This window comes from Xiphias gladius, chromosome 12, assembly GCF_016859285.1.
Source record: "Xiphias gladius isolate SHS-SW01 ecotype Sanya breed wild chromosome 12, ASM1685928v1, whole genome shotgun sequence".
Lineage (NCBI taxonomy): Eukaryota > Metazoa > Chordata > Actinopteri > Istiophoriformes > Xiphiidae > Xiphias > Xiphias gladius.
This window is the reverse complement of record NC_053411.1, coordinates 11,535,899-11,542,218: the sequence shown is the minus strand read 5'-3', so window position 1 is coordinate 11,542,218 and position 6,320 is coordinate 11,535,899.

Genomic DNA, 6,320 nt, shown 5'->3' with positions numbered 1-6,320 from the left:
TAAGAAGTGGTGTGCATGCGTCTGTGGGAACGTCATTACTGGTCATCTAAAGAGTTTGGAGGAGCTTTGAAGCTTTGGAGAAGTGCCTCAGTGACTAAACTGCATGTTTTATTTTCTCTAAAGTAAACTGCAAATGTTAGTTTACTACCAATTAACCCCATGTTACCTGATCCTGCGCAGTACTCCCCGCTGTGCGGAGGCCAGCCCTGGATGCTAAGTTACAATATCAGAGTTTAGGATAACATTAGCAGCTCTGTCCTACTCTCTAACTGGATTTGGGGAATATTACATCCCAGCAACCCCAGCTAATGTTACCTGAGATTTGACCAACATTTGTTATTCCTCATCTCAGAAGCTTTTTCTTTAGTAATATTAAAGTACAACTGCAACAAACAATTATTTTCATTATGGATTAATCTATTCACTATCATCTCAATTTAATCTGATGATCATTTGGCCTACAACATGCCAGAAAACTGTGACAAGTTCGTCCGAGGTAACGTCTCCAGATGTCGTTTCGTCCGACCACCAGTCCAAATTTTTTCTCAGGAAATTAATGAGAAATCGATTATCAAAATGTTTACAGAGTAATTTTCTGTCAACCGACTGACTGCAGCTGCAGCTCTCGTTAAAGGTGAAACAGTTCAAAACAATACAGCATAAATTAACCCGTCTTGTTTGCCAAAGAGGGTAATCGTAGAATGCATTACACTGCAATACAAGAACACAGCAGTTGTTTTTTTTCCCTGTCTTCTACGCGGATCATTGGCTGGAGAGGATGCTGAGTTTTTGCTTTAGCCTCCTCACCACGATATCACATACAGTGCGTAACTGTGCCAGCCATGAATTGCATATTTAAGTCCATTCTTACAGCATTCTCGTTTTAAAACAAATCAGCTGGAAACATAAAAAAAAAGTCAAGCGAAACAAGAGACGACATTTTCAACGAACTAGCCTAAAATAGCTTAACTAGCCAGCTAGCTACGTCTGATAGAAATCTGCCAGCGGTAACTGTCATTTCAAAATGATATTTGCCATTTAGAAATGAGAAGTCTGCTTTTGCATACCTACATCTAAAGTCACGGACACATTCTTTTAGAAATTACAAAGAATTTCCAATCGTAAATCTGCCACGGTTAGGGAAAGAAACTAGTAACTAACAGAGGTGGGACTTCGCAAACAGTTTTTTGGACTTCTTGTCAACGTTGGCTTAAAAGCTGACGTATCAAATATGATCGAAAGCTCCAGAACAGCTACTAAATGAACCTTGTAGTGAAACTGTCTTCTGAACTGCTGTTTCCCGAGGCCAAGAATGGACTTTGAACCTCAAGTTACGTACCAATGTGGACGAGAAGTCCTTAAAGTGCTCAAAAGTAAAAATGTAAATTTGAACATGGGCAGTTCCATGACAGCCGGGAGGATCATGTGATATGATTGAAATCACCAGGACTGCTACTAAGTAGACCTTATGGGGAGATGTTTTCTCTACTATTATGTTCTGCCTGAAAACCTGAGTTGAAGTTGGTTTACATAGCACTACAATCAATCCTCCTATAACTAACTTGTGGGCAGCAGAAGTGTGCACCGTCTTTTTAATGACATTCACCGGGGTTTTTCTTTTTCATCTGTCTTCAGAGCGTCCTGCTCCAGCTGTGTGACATTCCGCAAGCCCCGAGCTGAGGCTGAGGGGTAATGATAGATGCCATGTGTCCATGTGGGGGGCTGGGGACTCCCCGTGGAGGCAGAGGAGACCACCCAGTGCTCTAAATAGGGGGAACGGTTAATGAAGTATGAAATGGTAACAGGTGGAGCTGATGGATTAAAGAGGATGATCGCTCCTGCTCATTCCCTGTCACTCGCTGACAAGAACTATCTGCTCCGTCCTCTTCCCTTTATTTCCTGCCTTTCTATTGTTCCTCAGCTTCACACTTAGGTGGGAGTATTGCTCTCATATTTTTCTTTCAAAGTCTTTACACACCTTCTTGCTATTATCTCCCCACTTTTCTTCTGTCTTTTCCTTCAGTATAATTCTGAAGGGTGCGTGTGGCGTCATTGCAGCAGAGTTTTGTGCCTCGAGAGTGTGCCAGAGGGGGGTATCATTAGTCTGGCATAAGGCCATCAAACACACACACACACACACACACACACATGCACGCACACATTTAGGGCTTCACTAGAGGTAAATGTCACAGAGGGGGCTTGCACAGTGCCAGGAAATCGTTTCCTCTCTCATTTTATCTCCCTTCTCTCCCCCCTCTACATTATTGAAAAGGCCACGCAGCAAGGCACTCTGGGAGGTTGCCCGCCGTCCAGTGGGGGAGGATACTGAGGGCTGATGAGGTGAAGAATTCCCAGAGAGCGCCAGCATAAAGAGATTCTGATTAGAACCTCATCTGTTTCATCATTCATTTCATCATCTGCCTCTTCTTCGCGCGGAGTGCTCTGACTTTTTTTGTAGGAATCCTCGCTGCCTTCATCAGTCGAAGCTCCCACACTCTTAGCCGTCAAGGTAAAACAGTCCAAAGTGATTGAGATGCAGAAACAGTCATGAATGAACATATGCACTGTCAGAGCTCATCCTGAGAGTTATCACACCGTAGAACTTACATCTGGGAGAAAAACAGACCTCTTTTCCTCCACACAAAAACCCCAGATTTGTTGTTAGATTGCAGGTTGTGCATGGGCCAAATGATCTGTTTCAGCTTTATGGCTGATTATTTTTGATTCAAGGCTGGTTTCAATTACCCAGGCTCTTGTTTAATCATTTTGGCAATCATACACACCATACTGCCTCATTGTGATTTAGATCTAACCACGGCTTAATACTCAAATACTAAATGATTAAATGTTTAAAAAAAAACAGATCACACATAATGTTTATTGGTTGTCAAAGTCAAAGTCAACAAATACTGTAAGTTAAATTCTTCCACTTAACTCTTATTATTCCAATCTGAAAACATAATTTTAGGAATGACATTTATTAACTTGAGAAGACGGATACCAGTCTCTTGTCTTTACAGGAAATATGTAGCCACAGCCAGAAGCCAGTTAGCTTAGCCATGAACACAAACTGAAAAAACAGGGAAACGGCTAGCTATTCTCTGTCCAAAGGTAACGAAATCCGCGTGCCAAAAACTCTAAAGTTCACTAAATAACATGCTAAATTTTAGTAGTTTAATCCACGCAAATACACAGTAAAAATCACACATTGCAGACTGTTTCAAAGTCGTTTTGCTAAGCTAAGATAACTGGCTGCTGGTGGTAGCTTCACACTTACCAAAAGAGACATGAGAGTGCTATCAATCTCTTCACCGCAAGAAAGCGAATAAGCGCATTTCCCAAAATGTCAAAATATTTATTTAGTAACAGATTAGTATGAACTTTTACTGCACTTTATTCTAATATTGAGTCTCATTTTATATTATAAGTAATTCAGGTTTAGTAAGGACATCATACACTATGATAAAAGGCAAAAACAACTACATGAACAGAAGGTTTTTTAACAAATGAGTGTTGTGTGCACAAGCTAAATGTATCAACAATCAGTTTTAAATCTGAATGGAGATATATTTCAACATGTAACCCAGAAAATACTAATGTTAGAGCACCCTAAGGTCCAGTGGGTAATGTGGGTCGCTGTGCCACGGTGAACCCTTTGATGAAGGAAAAATGAAGAAAGCTCCTGTGTGGCTGCCCATTCATGCAAAAACAAAAACAAAGATGGATCAAATCTCGGGGGTCATTCTCTGACTCACACCCTGGCCCTGACTCCAGCCCTCTGTGTGTGTGTGTGTGTGTGTGTGTGTGTGTGTGTGTGTGTGTGTGTGTGTGTGTGTGTGTGTGTGTGTGTGTGTGTGTGTGTGTGTGTGTGTGTGTGAGTGAGAGAGTGAAGGAAATAGATACAGAGAGAAACCTCTCAGGTGTACTGCTCAGTGGTTCATGGCAAACTTCAATTGCCCCTCATTTCAGTGGCAGACAGGGAGGTTGGTCTGGGTCCATCCGTGGCCTGTAAGGGCCAGAGTTTCCCATTGCAAATGGTGGGCCATGAATCACATTCAGGGATTATTTTATGAGGTTATAATCGATGTTTCTATATGGATCACGACTGCATGTATGTGAAAGGTGTTGCTTTTAGTAATGATCCCACAAAGAATTATCACCCAACTCTGCATTCCCCCTCAGCTCAAGCATTTTGGTCATATTTTCAGCATTTTAATGTCTTTGGGGTTGATGTTTTGGTTTTTATTCATTACTCATTTTCATTATTCATTCTAATCACTCTCATAGTGGCTCATAGAACAAAACAGCTCTAAAAATCCACTGTATGCTGCCTGCCCAGCACCAACCAGGAGATAGTGACCTTTTTGTCGCATTCAGTAGCTAAAGAACTATATATTTGTTCTCAAGAGTGGAGTGAATACTGGACTTTAATTTTTTCAGTGGGACACAAATCAACCCCAAATGAATGCTAATGTTGCTCCGTGTCTGCTGCATGACTTAACAGGCAACTGTTTGCTAAGAGGTTTGCTACTTCAACTTAAAAGTTAGTAAGTAAGTGTTGTGTTAACAGCTTGTTTCTGCTGATCCTGAGTGACCAATAAGCCCGTTATTGTAGGTTTAAGAGCAGTTAGTTAAAACTTATACATTAAGTAGTTTTAATGTTACCTTGTTGATTCAGGCCTCTGTAATTTAGAGTACAGTATGATGGGGAAGCAGAAATATGGCCTATGTGGGAGAAGAGCAATCACACCTAAAGCTAAGAGTGGCGTAGAGTCACATTTTTCTCTGCAGATCTTTTGTTGACAACTAATGGAAATAAACTCACACCTAAAACTAATTTCACTGCACCGTGGAAGTCTGAGCCTTTCTATCCGCTCCATCATTGGAAGAAAACTCACATCAGAGGAGGTTACTCCAGCTATAGCTGTAGTCGTTTGCTAACTAACTTGAGTGCTAGCTAGCTAGTTAGTTAGTTAACAAACACATTTTTGAAATATACTGCAGAAGAGTTTTTCCCGGTAATTTCTACCACAGTTTCAAGCAAGCTGGGCAAGCTGACACCTGTCGCACAACTACACCAGCACAGCAATACTTTTCTGAATCAAAACAAATGAAAAACTGCTCATGCAGCAGTGTGGCGCAAAACAGACTGAGCTGGGCTCAAGAGCTTGTGATCAAGATATAAAGGGCATTGTTGAGAATTTTGTGCAAGGCCAATGTTTTTAAAGATAAGCCCGTGCTTTTCCAAGGGGATTTAGGATTTCTGGTTGGCCACTGCGCCAACCTGTTTGAGCCAAATTGTTGGGTTGATGGCCACTTTAATACAATATACTTCAATATAAGTGTAAAAATACAATATGTGCTGTGGTTGTAAATTCTGCAGTGGGCAGCTTTGTGTCTGATGTTTTGTTGTGCTCTATGGTGCATGAGAGTCAAAACTTAGTTGATTTCTTACAAAATTTTAAAGTCATGTGTGCATGTGCCTGAACACATTGGTTAATGTACACAAAGACTCGATCAATCACTCGATCACTCGATCAGAAGCAATTCCAGCAGCGTCCATTCCCTTGTGGACTATTTTCGGACGGAATTAAATTGGTATTGTTTACTCTGGAAATCCTCCAAGATTGTGTGAGATGTTGTGAGACAGAGCAAGAGAAAAAAGGTGAAAAAAAGTGGGGATAAAGGAGAGAGAAACAGAGGGAGTGGCAGGAGGGGTGAGGAGGTGTTAGAGGAGTGATGGAAGATCGAATAAACAGAAGAGAAGGGATGAGAAAAAGGCGGAGAGCGGACGAGAAGGTGTGAAATGATGGGAGAGGGTGAAACGTGAGGGAGAGAAGGTGTAGCACCAGAGTGTGTCCACTGGTGTGTGAAACCAGCTTGACATCTGGAGAGTGTGTATGCAAGCGTGATCACAAGGTGGGGAGAGTCATGGAGAGTGGCTCGATTTCTCCCTCACGAACACACGCAAACACTTCTGGTTTGAGGATCTATCCGGGGTTAGAAGGTCAAAAAGAGTGCACTGCTCGGTCTCCGATGACAGTTATGTTTCACACATAAAGACCACTGTACACCCATCCAAACACACATAACACTGCCGTGGCCGTAAAACACAAATTTTAAACTACAGAGTGCCTGCAGGCCTTGAATTAACATGCAAACTACTCAATCTTATCTTGGGCCACTTTGTGACATGACCTAATTTACACACTTTCTATCATTCATCAAGCACGCAAACTAGTCCTATTGCTGCTTCGTTAGTTTGTAGCATTGTCTTTCTCATTGTCTGTCTTAGCTTTTTGTGAAAATATTCACCTCAT